Source organism: Fistularia commersonii, chromosome 22 (assembly GCF_037954325.1).
Source record: "Fistularia commersonii isolate RoL2024-O1a breed Wild chromosome 22, RoL_Fcom_v1.0, whole genome shotgun sequence".
In the NCBI taxonomy this organism is placed as follows: Eukaryota; Metazoa; Chordata; class Actinopteri; order Syngnathiformes; family Fistulariidae; genus Fistularia; species Fistularia commersonii.
In genome coordinates, this window is record NC_141305.1 from 6,372,501 (window position 1) to 6,390,216 (window position 17,716).

At 43.7% G+C, this 17,716-nt stretch overlaps 1 protein-coding gene across 2 annotated transcripts in view; it reads right to left on the reverse strand.

The window, feature by feature from the left end:
* antxr2a (ANTXR cell adhesion molecule 2a) overlaps positions 1-17,716 on the reverse strand; it is a 62,461-nt gene that overhangs the window by 13,363 nt on the left and 31,382 nt on the right. The gene's annotated exons all lie outside the window — the stretch shown is intronic.

Here is a 17,716-nt window from a genome sequence, read left to right on the forward strand (position 1 = left end):
GAGAGAGGGGGAGAAAGAAGGAGAGAGAGAGAGGACAAGTAACAGAGAGCGAGTGGGAGAGACAGGAGCTGTCAATCACAGAGCCCCGCGAAGCGCCAATCAGCAGATGAAAGCTTCTGATTGGCCGCCTGATGATCATCCAACAACACGCCAGCTGATTGGCTCCCAACAAAGAAACAAAGGCCCTGACAGGAAACCAAAGACGCACCGCAGATAACTGAACACTTACTGGTCACTGGTTTGAATCAATCAATCAATCAACAATAAAAATGCTTTTTTAAGACATGAAAAATAATCAACAACATTGATCGCAGCTTGAGAACAAATATCAGCAGCATGGAATGGAATAAATAAATCAATATATAAAATAATCACAAGTAAACATTTCTCCGTACAGCTGATTTGACGAATATAAAACTCAAAAAACAAAAACAAAACAAAAAACAAAATACAACGGTTCAATGGTAACATTGAGTATCCGCTGTGCCGATTACTTTATTTACCTCATTTGTATTTATTTTTAACATTTCCTGCATCACGTCCCGCTGATTTACTCCTCTGGCTTCATAATTCATCCCAAAAAAATATAAACTTAGATCTGATTCCGCAGCGAAAAAACCCTCCCTGGCCTTAAATCTCACCTGGAGGAAAAGTTTTTATTTACGAGGCTGTAAAGCAAGCAGGTGGAAATGGCGTCTGGGGGCGGAGGGGCAGGGGAGGGGGTTGGCGGCGGCCCGCGGCAGCCTGCAGGCGGAACGGCCCGGCGATAAAACATCTTGTTAGCTCTATAGAGGAAAATATGCTTATCAAGCCGCATGTTAATACAAGCAGTAAATAACACGATGCTGGAAATATAAGAGCAGGATGGAGCCGCCAGCAGCGCTGACTAAACCATTTCTTGCCCCTCCCCTTATAGACACACGGCAACACACACACACACACACACACATACACACACCAACCAGCAACAACACCGACGACAAACTGTGAGAACTGGGTTAATGTGACCTGAGCGGGGAAGACAAGAGCAGCGAAACACACTGACAACGGGCATTTTAGCAACTCACAAATACACAAAGATACACACACACACACACGCTCGCCATGCTACACCACTTAAATAAATAATACAATATAAAATCTGCGAAAATTCAAACAAACAGACGGAAGTGTGAAATATAAATGTTTAAGGTTCGTCTTTAGTAACTGTAAATAATAATAATAACAATAGTAATAATAATCAAAATAAAAATCAAAATAATGATATTACATGCAAGCTCGGTGTGATGCTGAACCGTGTTTCAGACCATGCTAGCTTAGAAAGACTCATTCGACAGATACGTCACATGGTAATTTGAAACATGCCAGCTCAGAACAACGCTGCACTGTTTTTCAGAGCATGCTACCTTGGAGGGTTGCCCTTTTACCGTGACATCAAGCAGTGTTTTTAAACCGTTTAGCCTACATATTGTTTTTTATACACGCTAGCTTTGATGATACAACATGCTAGCTTTGATGACGCTGCTTGACTTTGATGCCACACGGTATTGTGAAACATGCCAGCTCAAAGTGACGTTACAATGTGTTTCAGAGCATGCTAGCTCGGAGGGTATTGTCTAACTGTGACGTCACATATTGATTTTACATATGCTAGTGCAGAGGGCATCACCTGACCATTATGTCGCGCAGTGTTTTTAAACATACCACTGCCCAACCATGACATCACATGTTGTTTTAAAATATGCTAGCTTGGATGGTATTACCGGATTCTAATATTACGTGGTATTTTGAAACATGCTAGCTCAGAGTAACGTCAAGCTTTGTTTCAGTTTATGCTAGCTCAGAGGATGACGCCTAACCATGATGCTACATGTTATTTTTTTTAACATGCTAGCTTGGAGGGTATCCTCCGAGACAGACCATGCATTTTATTTTGAAAAATGCTTTCAGTGCATTGCCTAACCATGACGTCGCGTGTTGAATTTAAAAATGCTAGTTTGGAGGGCACTGCGTAACTGTGACATCATTCTGTATTTTGAAACATGTTAGCTATAGTGGCTCGGTTTGCCTACGATGAAGCCGGCGCGCTCTAACCTTCCCCAAGGCCCGGCGGTGAAATTAGCGGGTTTTGGCAGGCCAGGCTGCCGAGTATGCGACGACAAGTCTCCGGCTCGCCGTTTGTTTGGAGAAGGGGGGCAGGAGGGTAGGGGTGGCGGCGGGGGGGAGGTCGGAGTGTGAACATCGCACGACTCCTTCAAATCAATTAGATCCCCGCGTGGAGATGAACCCGGGCTGGCCCCGGCACTGGGTGAGCTCGGCCCGGTCCTTGGAGAGGAGGGCGGTTATGGTGAGTCAGATGAGGGGGCGGGGGTGAAAAGTCTGCATATGGCCAGAGCCAGCGCATCACGCCGGGCCTGGACTTCACATTGCGCTCCGACGCTCCGCACCAGAGACTCCCGGCGAGGAGACACCTCCCGCTCCCACCCCCCCGCCAACGAACATTTGGGACGAAGGCGTCTCCTCACATCGAGGACCAGACCTACGGGTCGAATCGACCTTGGATTTTGAGCGAGTGGAAAATATTCAGCACATATTTCACAGAAACGGTGGTGGGAAGGGTCGCATGGCGTCCGCCAGGGAACATCAGCACGCTTTCTCACACATTAATAAACATTTTTACGATTCCGTGTGTTTCTGCTGCGGTCGGATCTGAGAGGTTTTGATTCGCCGACTGAATTCTGAATTTCATGAGCCCCATCGTATTTAACAGCAATACAATGAAAAATGAATGAATAAAATATAAGAAATGTATGATAATTATAAATATGCTAGTAAAAATAATAGCACATGAATAAAAAAAAAATGCATAAAGATGTCATTTGAAAAATAAAAGACGGTTTTCTGAAAAATAAATAATGTGATTTTTTTTCATCTTTTTTGACGACAGGGTTAATTCCTGTGATTTGTTTATTACTGCCTTCATAAGCATGTTACAAACCAATTCATGACGTTAAAGCTGACTAGCATCTATTTAGAAAAAAAAAATCTCCACAAACTAGTCAAATTTTGCATGGATGTTCTTTTGATGAAAATGAACCCACGGCAAAAACACTAATTTATTATCATTTTTTATTATATTATTTTGTGTCTGTCTGAGCAGGTCAGAACTCGGTTCAACTTCTACCACTCCCCGTCGGCATGCATATCTATGATAATTTATTTGCATATGTTGGAGGTGGTGGTGGTGGGGGGGCAACAGACACTTGCAGTCGCCCCGCGGCCTCGTCAACAGCGCGGGATTATTCATCCGCCATTAAAGAGGCTAACACGGGCGCTTCGCTCCTGACGGCGGGTGCTGGCGGCAGCTTGTGTGCAAGAGGCTCAGGACGCGATGCGTTCGCTGTCCTGCAAAACTGCTGTAAGTTTCCACGTCATTTCTGTCAGGACGGGAATGCTAATCAGCGGCGCCTCTCACATGCATGCACGTGTGAGCCAAACATTGCCATTTTGTATAAATAAAGATATGATTAGCATTAGCGTTATCATTCAAGTACATTCTTCTGGATAGCTTCCCTCACAGAGGTTCAAAACGTTCTTCATATGTTCTCTTGTCTTTTTTCTAGTTTCTCCAGAAGGTTCCATTGTAGTTCTCTTTGTTCCAGGCCACTGTTAATGTTGTAGATGGTTACATTTGACTGCCATTTTGAGAACGTGGTATGAGTACACAGCAATAGAGTACTTTATTAGTTAATTAGTAGGTGATCAATATGATTAGTAGCACTTTAAGTGCCGTCTTTATTAGTGTGTAATATTGATCATTTCTATACTTGGTTTCATTGAGATTCAATAATCCAAGCTTGACACCAAACTCAGTATTAATAAATCCTTAGGGGTTCCTTTAAGGCGAAAAAAGTCACTGCGCTGAAACACCTTCACTCAAGTTGGCCTTAGTCTGATGAACACTAATGTCAGTGTGTGTGTGTGTGTGTGTGTGTGTGTGTGTGTGTGTGTGTGTGTGTGTGTGTGTGTGTGTGTGTGTGTGTGTGTGTGTGTGTGTGTGTGTGTGTAATGCTAGGTTGACATGGTACATCCTGACAGGAAGTTGATGACGGCTGACATTAGCGAGCAGGACGCCTGCGTACCAACTCGAATGATTTGACCGCAAATCCCAAAAGGCCTCTGGAGCTGAGAAGTTAGGAAAGGTACATAATGTCACACACACACATACACACACACACACACACACACACACACGCACACACACACACAGACAAGGCCCCTGTCTCGCCCTTCATTAGCGACTATCTTCATCCCGGTGAGAGAACGTCACATGTCATCAGCTCCGCCATTCTTTATCACTTCCTGCAGCGCAGACAGAGTAACCTTCACAACCCTGCTGCCCGCCAGTCTATGTCTTCATTAGACACACACACACACACACACACACACACACACACACACACACACACACACACACACAGTCATCTAATATAGACACAAACACACATAAATATTAACACACACATGCATTTGCAGACACACACACACACACACACACACACAGGACAACTGCGGACACTCATATTGAAACATGCACACACACACACTCACACACACAGACACACACACACAGGCACATCTGCTGACACACGTACCAACACGTACACATCTGCTGACACACGTATTCAACCACGTACACAAACACACGCGCGCACACAACTTCACACACACGTACCAACATCTGCCGACACTCACGTTCAAACCTACAAACACCCACACAAACTTTCACACACACACATACAAATTTACATTTACTCACCCGTTGACACTCATATACAAACACACACACAGACACATACACGAAAACACACACACACACAGAGTGCATCTGCTGACACTCACATTCAAACACACGCAAACAGGCACACATGCTAACACACACACACACACACACACACACACACATCTGCTGACACACATAAAAATGCCCACACACATATACACACATACACAACCGCAAGTTCACACACAAGATCCAACATCTGCCGACACTCCCATTCACACACACACAAATTTACACATATACAGAAACTGTTTCTGCCAGACAACCAAATCAACATCCCCACTACATATATAAACATACACACACACACCTGCCGCCATACACACACAGGCAAAATATTGCCACAAAAACACACACACACCTGCAGTCACACAACTAACACACACCCTCACACACACACACTTCATCACACATACACACCTGCTAACATGTACACTAACGATCACACACTCACTATCATACACTTCCATTGTCGCGCACACACTTGCTATCACACAACCCTGCTGTCACACACACATGTTGTGTCTTGAACACACACTCACAGTAGAACATACACGTAAAACAGAATCAATTTATTTTCCTTTTTTGCACAGACCAGTGAACAACACGGAGAAAAACAAAAGGAAATTGGCTGAAAACGTGTTTTTACCACATTTTTTCTTTCTAGTTATTTTGTTTGTTTGAGAAGACAAACTGATTCTACATTATTTTTGATCAATAATGATCATAAATTGAGTTATCGATTTTGCAGAGGAGGGTGAAGGGGCCTGGGACGACATCGACGCAATCGGAGCTTTATTCTAAAATAAACTTCTTTCCTCCCTGTTTTCAGTTCACTACAACAACATGAAAACTTTAGACTTCAAAACTCCAAAAACTGGCAAAAGTGCGAGGCGGTGGGTTCCAACCACGAGCAAACAGGACCAAGTCTGACCGCGGATTTCCCCGCCAGATTCTCCCAAACCGCCGCCAGAACATTCCGCCTGCCATCCAACGTTTCTGAGGGTTCCCTTGGCAGCAGACGCTTTACCCGACCCGGCGGGGTTGCGCAGAAAAATAGTCCCCGGGAACAAAAAAAAAAAAACAAACAGTGAACCCCGAATGCCGAGAGAACCTGTGGGAACAAGTTCAGGGAGAGAACGCACAGGTTCCCTCCGAGAGGGTGGAGCTTAGGAAGACGGAACCGGCAAGCCTTTTGCATGTTAGCATGAGTTTTCAGATGGACTGACAGGCAGACTTCCAGTGAAAGAGAGGAAGTCTGTTGAGATGGAAGTGGAAGAAGCAGAGGAAGAAAAAAAAAAGAAAAAGAAACCCCCCATCTTTAGCGGGCAGAGAAGACAGTAGGGGTGCTTGTGTCCTCGTGCGAGGACAGCTGAGGGGTTAAACCCCCCGCTAAGACGGCGAGGAACACAGGACCCAGTGTGCATCTGCGAGCGCGCCGTGTCCCAGCCAATCGGGAGCGAGGACAGCCCGCACAGACTCCCTCTTGTCTCCCCCCCAGCCGGGCCGCGTCCAGCACCGCCGCGCGGAGAGAGTTAGCGACGACAGCTAATCAGGATTAGCGGGCGGCGCTCTCTGCAGGATGTTTGTTTGTTTGTTTGTTGTTTCCAGTCTTTGTTCTGAGGCGAAGCCATGACGACGCCTTGGAGGGACATCTTTATTTTCAGCTTTGAAACCTTCAGCCTCCAAAGGACTGAGTAGCAGAAGGCTGTGATAAATACATGACGATATATTAATGATATGATTATTTTATCTTGTAGCTATTATTATCATTATAATCATTATCATTGATCACTTATATTTTTCAAACCTTTATCCTTAAAGTAGCCGAGCATCAGAGAGCTGTTGTAAATACACTTACAATTTTATTATTTTTATAATCATCTATAGTTATATATATTTAAGTCTTAAGCCTTCAAATGACTGAGCATTAGGAAGGTGTTATAAAAAAATGTAAATACATGACAATTACTACAAATATCATTACTAACAGTTACTACTTATGTATTAATTAATTTTTAATCCCTTCATCATTTCAGTATGTTTCTGCTGTTGAGTCATCAATAAGCTGATAACAGAATGATAATAAATACGTATCAAAAAATAAATTAAAATCAAAGAAATGTAAATATGTGATTATTACTATTATTACTATCAATCCGTTAATCAAAAAATTCATTTATTTGAAATTATTTTTAAAACCATTCTTCCAGCTCATGTTATTGTACATTGAAAAATTGTTGGATAAAAACATCAAATTTAAAGATCAGAATGATTTTAAATGCCAAAATAAAGGCATAGATAAACACAATTTAGCAATTCAGTTGAACAGTATGGTTATTATCATAATTGTATTATAATGACTGCAATTTATAGATTTATTTATTCCACTTATTCCTCTTTTTTATTTGATAATTGATGTAAACTGACAGAAATAAAGGACATGAAAAGAAACTGAGGACAAAATAAAGAAAAAAACATTAAGTGAATTATTATTATTATTATAACTATTATAATATGATAAAGTTTAGTTATGAATAGACTTTAAATCAATGGATGATAATTTACATACAGTATGTGCTGAGTTAATTATTATTTTGCATAGTCATCTTAAGATTTAATTTAAATAAAATGCATACAGAAATACCTAAAAACCTTAACAATAATTCCAAGTATTGTTAATAGTACTACAAATATTACTACTGGCAGTACTTGGTCTCAAGCACTTTTACTTTACTTTTGGGATGCGGGAAAAGAAAAGTTGAAGAAGTTGTGCTATGAAAATGAGCCTGGTGTAATGGAAACGAACATGCGCACGGACACACACACACACACACACACACACACACACACACACACACACACACACACACACACACACACACACACACACACACCTGGGAGCTCTCGGAAGGTTTGCTGGAAATGATTGGCTGCACGGTCTCCCTCTTTTCCCAACATCCTCACATCTGCATTGCTCATCTCAATCAATTCTAAAAAGGCACTAATTAATTAACTTGTGTGTGTATATGCGTGCGTGCATGTGTGTCTGCACATGCATGTGCCTGTGTGTGTGTGTGTGTGTGTGTGTGTGTGTGTGTGTGTGTGTGTGTGTGTGTGTGTGTGAAAGAGAGAGAGAGAGATAGAGGAAAAAAAATCTGGTCAGGATCTGGTCCTCAGCTCCAGAGTCAATAAAGCTGGTGTCAGACACATGAACCAAACTCCTCTGGGAGGAGGGGGAGAGGAAGTGGAAGAAGAGAGAGATGGAGAGAAGAAGGAAGGAGTAAGACAATGAGCTCTGAGTTCATTAACATGCTGAGGCTCATTAACGTAATTAAGCCCATGTCAAAAAAAATGGCGGTGCAGGGGTTAACGAGGCGGCGCCTGTCATTGGATGAGGGTTGACCCTCCGCGGCCTAATTGACTTGAACCTCCACCGTGGGCCCCGCGTGCACGGTCCTCCACTCCGGCGCCAAGATGAACGTCTGTTCTCAGCCATCTGCCGGAGACGAGGTCGCCATGGCAACAATGATACGAGATCATCACTATTATTATTATCATTATAATTATTATCATTATCATCACTCGGAGTTGACAGAGTCGTGATGTTAATGTCAATTCTAAGCTGTGACACAAAGAGGAAGTCGGAGATAAACAAACGGTGGATTTTCAAATTAAAAGCCCTCACAGCTGAGCCATCATACATCTCCACCAGCCCGCCTGGCTTCTCACTGTGGGAACCAAAGAAAGAGTAAGAAAGAGCCTCAGGACAGCTGAGGGGGAACCTGAGCAAAGATGAGGAGGAGCCTGACAAAGGTTGAGGAAGAACTTGACTGAGCGTGAGGAGGAACCCGAACAAAGGGTGAGAAAGAACCTGATCCACGATGAGGAAGAACATGATAGAGGATGAGGAGATCCCTGCTCCGTAAGCTGTGTGTGGTGGGATGAGGAACTTCAGGGGGATTCCAGTATCTTCCTCCCGGCAGGCGGTGGTGCAGCAGTTTCTCCGCGCAACATCCGAAACATCCATTTTCCATCCACACGCAGGCAAAACGGCTGCTTGAGAAAACACTTGCCTCTTTTTCCTCGGCTGCTCCCCCCGTTACCCCGGCAACCAGATTCTACAGTACCTCTGGTCTGACTATTTCACATGATGTTTGCTTTGACGAAAAGCTCTGCACTTTTCACACACACACACACACGTATAGACCCTTAAGTTAAGGGAAACTTAAGGCTTCTCAGCAGGAGGAGCCCAAACTAACTCTCCCAGGTAGAGGTGGAAGCAGAGGAGGATGAAGAGGACGAACTGGTGGTCAGATGCTTCTCACCTCTAAAAAGAGGGGGTGAAAGGATGGCCACCTGGGGCGGGAAGCCGGCACAAGTGAGTGGTGTTGGGGGATGGGGGTGTGGAGGTGGGGGCGCCCTTCAGTGCGTATTAGCCGCCGTCGCTACGTTCATGTAAACAAAGCAGGGGGGCTCATTGCTTATGCGCTGCAAACGCGACTCCCATCTCTTTAAAAATTCAAACGGGGGAGGGGGAGGCCAGGATTAGGATACCCCCCCCCATAGTCAGGAGTTGAGGTGAGGAGGAGGAGGAGGAGGAGAAAGGCAAAGTGCACGCGACAGAACCCCGGCCCCGGCGGATGCTGACGTTAACAATAATGGAATTTAATTAAAGCGAGGATCCCGGCGGTCCTCGGCCGGGGCGGCGGCAGTTTAGGGGGCGGGGGGGGCGTTTTGATTTTAATAGGCGATGAAGAAAAAAGGGCGACACCGGCCGCCACATCGACCAGTCGGGTCTGGGGGGGGGGGTCGAGCAAATAAAAAGAAAAAAAAAAAAAGAAACAAAAGGCAAACAGGCAGAACATCAGTTCAGATCGTATCAGGTCGGCGGGGGGAAGCAGCGGGGGTGCAGGTACCAGCCCGGGCCACCCAGATACAGCAACACCGATCAGCTAATGGAGAGGAAACAGGACGGCCTGGTCTGGAGGTGGGGGTGGAGGGAGAATAAAAAACATATTTGTGGGGCGTCTCTGACAGGATTTCACGGACGGGATGAGATTTGAGGAGGAAAACAGAAAATTAATCCACTAGTGGGGAATTCTAATAAACACTTTTGTATTTGTTTGGATGATGTGAGCTCTGACCACGACCCCCCCATGGATGTTTACATTAGATAAAAAGTAAAAAAAAACAGTTTAAATTGTAACGATTAAAATGTAACTTGGGGTTCATCCTATCACCGACTTTCTGTTGTTGTTATTGTTGCTTTGGTGCTCACCCGCTGGCCTGTCAGGGTCTCCTGTTCAAATTATATAAATTATACAAAATTCATAAAATTTGTTTTTTTTCTTATATTGTTGTCATTTTATCATTTTATTGTTTTATATATTTATCTATCAAGACAAGGAGGAGCTGGAGGCTTACCAGTAACTGAAACAATCATCTGAATTAAAAAGACTTCGATTCTGCTGGATATGTTGAAATTCATTTGAAGGATATTTTAAACCAATTATCAGTAATAAACAAATTGACAAAAGGACAGAATTGATCAAATAAGGTAAGATTTTCAAAATTTGAATTTGTTTTTATTTACATACAGTATTTATTATATATGGTTTCTTTTTCTTTTTTCTCATTACTTTAATTATCATTTTGCATAAATGTCATCTGGATTTTTTCAATTATTTTTTCATTTTTTGTTAGTCTACTAAATAGCCAGCATTTTTTTTTCATTTCAAGTTTAAGTAAATTAATTCATATTCAATTCAAAATATGAATGTGTTTAATTTAAAAGAAAAAATATTCAACTGTTTTTTTTTCACTAGCTTTTCAAGTTTCGTCATCTCTGCGACTCTTCTTTCCTCCCCTAACACTCCTTTTCCCCTTAAATTCCTCCGATCGGCTGCCACCAAACAACAATTAGCTTCCTTTCTCCACCCGCCTTGACGAAAACACACACACACACACACACACACACACACACACACATACACACACACACAGGCTGAGGGTCATCTCCTAGTTAATCCTGTTAGCAGCCGGGTCCCGGCCCGGCCCTCGTTGAGGAAGAGCGGGGGGGGGGGGGGGGGGGGGGGGGGGGGGGGAGACAGCGGCGGCAAGGGGGGGCGGGGGGGATTAACATAGCGGTCATTATCAAATTTACAACCAGTCACACGGACATCTGGCCTACTTTTCCCCGGTTAATGTAAAAAGAACTAATCTGGTTAGGGGGAGCACGGGCGCGCTACGTAAATCGGCGGCAGAGTTAAAGCTGTCACTTCTGGAGGGGGGGGTGGCGGCAGAGGAAGGGGGGGGGGAGACATGGGGGGCGGAGGGGGAGCTGTCAGCTGGAGACTTGTTAGGGCTAACAAGGCCGTCCACTGATAGGACTAATGAGCTCCGATACGCCGCGCAACCCGCCATAATCACCAACCACCATCATGCTTATCACCAACCACCATCATCATCATCATCATCACTAACCACCATCATCATCTTAATCACCAATCATCATCATCATTATCATCATCATCAGCAGCAGCAGCAGCAGAACCACCACCATCATCTTCATCATCGTCACCAAAAGCCACCATCATCGTCTTCATCACCAACCACCAACATCAGTAAACAGCATCAGCAGCAGCAATAGGAACCACATCTTCATCACCAACCACCATCATCTTCATCACCGAAATCCACAATCATCATCTTCATCACCAAGCACCATCATTATTGTCATCATCATCACCAAAATCCACTATCGTCATATTCATCACCGTCAACCACCGTCATCATCGTCACCAAAAGTCACCATCATCATCATCATCATCACCCAGGACCATCACCTTCATCACCATCGTCATCATCACCCTTGTTTTCATCTCATATTAAAATGAATGAAGCTGGGTTTCTTAGAATAAGAAACAGGTCTTAACATGTCATGTCAAGGCATGTAAACCATAACAACTATTTCTTCTTTTTTGTCATTCTTTAAAATGAAAGTCTTATCTTTCCGTTTTCCATTGGCTTACAGCAGAAATGCAAAAGAGCATTATAATACTATTTGGATTTTTTTTAGAAATATAAATAATAATAAAAAAAAATAGCTTTTAATGAGAGGTTTGCGTTCGAAACAAAGAAGAAATTGAAAACATGCTTCATAGCGTCAGAAAGAAATTGAGGTGCTCCTCGGCTGGCACACATGACCAAAGTGTGGAGAATTATAAACATATATATATATATATATATATATATATATATATATATATATATACTGTAAGTATGAATACATATAATGAGATGTGGATTTAATGAGTTCAATAAATCAATTTTTACTGCAGCCGATGTTTCTCCGTTTGGTGGAACCAGGAAGGGTATGTGTAAAAAAGGGGCATCAGAAGTGTGATTTAAGGGGAAAACTCCTTTAAGTCCAAACCCCTTAAACCTTCCCTTATGTGAGCTAAGGCTCGATCAAACTGACCGGACGTTGGCGTTCCTGCAGTTGCACCACCGAGCCACTAGATGGCGATCACACGGCAGCGGGGGATTCCAGCGCTCTCTGCCCAAACAGAGGGGGAGGACGGACAATATGTGACCGAAGGTAGCAAGACCTCCTCCTTCTTCCTCTTCCATCCTTCTCCATCCTCCTCCACCCTCCCAGGGCCAGTGGCCGCTGGAGAACTGAAGGTGTGGAGGCACCAGACATGGGATGGTCTACCAACGTTGACTAAGGGAACCTTTCAAAGTTGGTTGTGGGTCCCGCGAGGACTTGGAGAGGCCAGTCTGGTTTGGGTCAAATAGCATCGGAAGGTTCTTTCTTCTAATCAGAAGGTGACCTCCTTTCCTCCTTGACGATAATGAGTTTCTGACAGAATCAGAAGGTTCCCTGGCGATGCTGAAGGTACCTCCCAGAACCAGCAGATTCCTACCAGAACCAGTGGGTTCCTCCCAGAAAAAGATTGTTCCTCCTTGAACTAGATGGCTCCTCACAGACCCAGACCTTGCCTCTTGAACCAGAAGGTCCATCCTTGTGTCCGAAGGTACTTCCTTGAACCAGAAGGTACCTGGTTCTTCATCTTTGAAGAATACAGTTTTGGTCAATCAAAAACTTCCTATTGGGTTAATCCCCAATTCTCCGGTTGCCTAGCAACACCAATCATTGGAACCAAACCAGGTGGTCCAGATGTCCCGAGCAGGAGGCGGGAAAAGTCCAATGTGCCGGCCAATCACGAAAAGACTAGGTTTTAAGGAAAAAAAGGGGCGGAGCCAAAACTACTCGTCCAGCCCTAACTCCGCGGCAAACAGGGACACTCTGCTATGTTAACATTCACAACCTGCCGGCGGCCGGCGAGCCCCACGCACTGCCGCCATTCAATGGGAGGGTGAAACGTTTTAAAGCCATCATTCGCCGCGGACGTTTTCTTTCCAAATGCTTCATTGTTTGTGACGCTCTGGTTCGGTTCCAATTATCGCGGCTAATTAGAGGAATCCCATGCTCTCTGATCTGCAGCCGCGTCTCGCCAGGCTGTTTACTTTCCATTAGCGGCGCCTTTTATTGTGAAATCAGGTGTTACACTTGTTTTCTACATGAGGGGGTGGGGGGCCTACATGCCGCTGTCAGTCCTTCCTTTAAACATAAATTAGCGCGGCGTTAGCATGCTGTCATCAGACGTAATGTTACTTATTTGTCAGAAAAAGCGTTGTTTTTTTCAGAACAAACCATCAGATGGGTTTTATTTTTTATTTGTTTTTTTTATTTATCCCCATGGCTCTGCAATGCTTGTCAATCAACAGCATGCTAAAGAGCGCAGGCTAGGTGTCTCTACTTCTGATGGCGCATACCATCAATTGAACGTCTTCCCTCTTTTGCAAACAGACGCTTGTTGACATCACGATTTATCTCACACCTGATTGGTTTATGTCATGTAAACCTGTCAAGAGGCCCTTTCCTGCTCATTTTCAGCTCAGTGACATAGAATTGTAATTGGATGTTAAGATAATTTTTGGACCATTCCGTCTGGTACAATACAATGGTTTTTTTTTTTTACCCAAATTGACAAAAAGGAATATATCCTCCCAGCTTCTGTGAGATGTACTTTCTTCTTGCTTTTGTTTTTTCGATTTATTTTTGCTTTTATTTTCAGGTAAATCCATTTTCTCCCAGCAATAGTTTTTCTATTGTTTTTGTATCATTTTAAATAAAAATTAAGATAAATAAAAATAATAAAATGACGAGGGGAGCCAGAGAATTAATTTAAAAAATGTATTCATTGTTTAATTTATTATATTATTTTTCCTATTCTGAGCAATTTTGAGTTGAATTTCATGGAATATTCTCCCAAACACTGATAGTGTTTTAATTAATCAGTATAATATGACACCCCTTGCTCCTGGCCGGCCACTTTATTTTTTAACTCCACCCGCTTACCCAGTCACTTAATTAAACGCGCCCACAGCGACAGCAGGAAGTGGCGGCGGTCACGACGGCCCTGACAAATTAAGACGCAGCCACAGCCGTGGGAGGAGGGAGGGACCGATGAGGAAGAGGAAGAGGATGAAGACTTTGCTGGGGGAAAAAAACCCAAGGTAAACCCAGTGGACCCAATCAGATTAATTAATCCACCAGCACGGTCACCGCCTACTCCTCTTCCTCTTCCTCTTCCTCTTTCTCACTCCTGACCACCTCTGTTTGACGTCTATCTTCAGTTGAACAGGATTTCACTCAGGGTTTTTTTTTCCATTAAAGTCTAGAAAACTATTAATTTATTGATTTATATTTTCATTTGTTAATTTTATCCAGCCGATGCTTGGAACACATACGTTTTTTTTCCCAATTTCTCTTTATTATTTATTAATGATTAAAAATGATTATGATTACTATTATTAAGAATATCATTATCATATTTTTGTTGTTTATGTATTATATCAAAAATATTACAATTTTTTTTTTTAATGTCTGATGATTAAATGCGATGATTTCTGTTTTCCCCAATAGTAATAATGAAAAACAGATAAAATCTTCTAACTAATCGGAATTACCTTTGTTGACAATTATTTCTTATTCATTTTCTTGTTCTGGAAATCAGCCGGGGTCACATGACAGATCGACATCATGGCATCCACCCCCCCCCCCCCCCCCCCGGCCCATCAATCAACCATCAGTAGCAATCGATTGATCGATGGACTGCGACGTTAAGCAAACACACACACACACTCACACACACAATGAGAGCCTAGCAGGTTCAGAGCCCAGAGGAGCGTCGTCCTTGTCCCGCCAACCATCCGGATGGAAAAATAAACAACAGCGTTGACGAACCGGGCCTCCTTCCCTCCGACCCCCCCTCCCCCCTACCTGGCGTCCCCAGCCGATCCCCGGCAGAACTTGGCGGCAGATGTTGCCGTGCTAAGTTGGCTCTGAAGTGCCTCCCCGGCTCCCGGCTCTCACCCGCAAAACAGTCAAAGCGCATTAGATCTCTTTATTTGTGCCTGGGGCGAGTTCGGCGCCGCAGCTGTGTCCACCCCCCCCCCCACCCCAGCCCCCCGAACCGCCTTCCCGCCCGCCACCAACCCCCCCCACCTCCCCCGGCCCGCTCTACCTTTGGTGTTGGAGGCCCTCGGGCGCTAAATGTGAGACCCAAAAAAAAAAAAAGTGAGTGAGAGAGGCTCGTGTTCCGTCTCTCTCCTGCTGCATCTGCTGAAAATCCAGCAGAGGGATGGATGGACGGGTGATGGATGGACGGATGGTGGGGTGGTGGGGGGTAAGGGGGGCGTTCGGGGGGTGTCATCAGTTGTGTGTGGGGGGGGGGGGGTGTCTGTGCGGACACCCGGGTCCCCGCGCTTAACAGATGTCTGTGACAACCTGCTTCCTTACACCTGTATGAGTCCTTGCATCTCGGCGGTTGCAGCCGGTTGAAATATTCATGACCCCGGAGGCTTCCTGTCCGCCATCAAAGACCCCCCCACCCCAGGCCCCCCCCCCCACCTCCACCAACACCAACACCACCCACAAACCCCCATCAGAGAGGCTTGGAACAGAAATATGACTATTGTGGCTTTTTTATACAGACAACAAACTCAGACTGTCCCATCAGGAAACCCTGATTTATAATAAAAATAAAAATATAATAATAATAATAATTATCTGTATTATTAGTAGTAGTAGTAGTATAAATCATCAGCCACTTCAATAACCAATCAATAGCATCATTGATTATTAAGCTACACTTTCAAAAGCTGTGAATTGACTGTGAATTTATTGTTGCTTTTTTAAGGTTGTGTTGTGTGTGTGCATTACGCAGTATTTGTCTGTGTGTGTCATCTGTGTGTATACCTATCTGTCCGTCTTTGTGTGCATCTGTGTATTGCCTGTCTGCGTTTGTCGGTGGATTGCCTAACGTGTGTGTGTGTACATCAGTCCATGTCTTTGTGTGTATGTGTGTGTGTCCACTGCACTGATCTTGATCAGAGACCTGATAGAGCTGCTCTGCATGCTGATGACTCTCCGCCCGCCCGCCTCGTTGCCCAGGTGATTTGACAGAACCGCCGATGGAAAGTCGCCCACCTCCGCCAAGCTCCTCCACCTCAGCCCTGATTGTTACTTATCAATTCTAAATTAATTTAAACTGGGAAAAAATTCAGCTGATTTCTCTGACCTTATTATTATCATCATCACTGCCGTAATGGTATTATTATTATTAATACTAATAATAATAATATAATCTGTCTTGTTTTTATTATCTTTTTATTTCTTTCAAATCCTTTTTAGAACTTTCTAGGAACTTTTCAGATTATTTTTCCTTTCTTTCCCTTGCCACTTTTAAAGGTTTACTTCCTCTGGCCACTTCAGGCCCCAATGAATTTCACTTCCTGTTTAGTCCTTCACTGCATTCTGATTGGCTGCCATTTATTTCCTGAAGGATAAGCCATCCCCGACAGGCAAACTTTGGCAGTGAGAAGAGACAAAGCACCTTCTCCGACGCAGGAATCAGACCAATTCTGTCTCGGCGACTATTCTGAACTTAGAATAAAATCCATCATCGGATATTTTTTCATTTTCAAGTTTTTAGGAAATGTATATAATATTATTATATATTATATAAATCATATATACATTTTCCCTGTCAGTAATTAGAAGATTTGCATTTTATTTGCAATTACAAAGTAATTATATTTTTGGGGGTATTTTTCTATTTGTTTTCAGTAATTTCTTACAAATTTCGGAGAGGGGGAGATGAAATTTAACCTGTAGTTTCGGACTAACGCTCTTATGGTAATTTCCGGAGGAAATCTTTCAGATTTTTAAATCTTTTCCTGTTTTTCAGATTTTTTTCGGGAACGCAAAAAGTGAAACAGTCAGATCTCCTCCTGTCACTCAATACAGTGGAGAGCTAAAGAGCCATCAAAACATCTGGCAAAGTAGGAGAGCCTCCAACCGCATGTGGCGGAGCAGTTTCTCTGGTAGTTTGCTGCCACCATCGGTGTGGTGTCAGGTTCAAAAACGGTGGTTTGCTGCCACACGGCGGTTCCACGCTCAGTCACGAGGGGGCGGAGGACGAGCAGGAGGAGGGAAAAAACTAGAAAAAAAAAGGCTCTGAATCCTTCAGAGCAAAACAGAAATAAACAAAACATAGAGGAATCTCATTCTAATATGCCCTCGTGAACGATATTAACTACAGAGGTGTGCGTGTTTGAATGTGACTGCAGATGCACTGTGTGTGTGTGTGTGTGTGTGTGTGTGTTTGTATATGAGTGTCAGCGGGTGTGAATACGAAAATTTGTCTGTATGTTTGTGTGGGTGTGTGAAGGAATGAATCTGAGTGTTGGCAGATGTTGGTATGTGTGTGAAGTTGTGTATGTGTGTGTGTGTGTTTG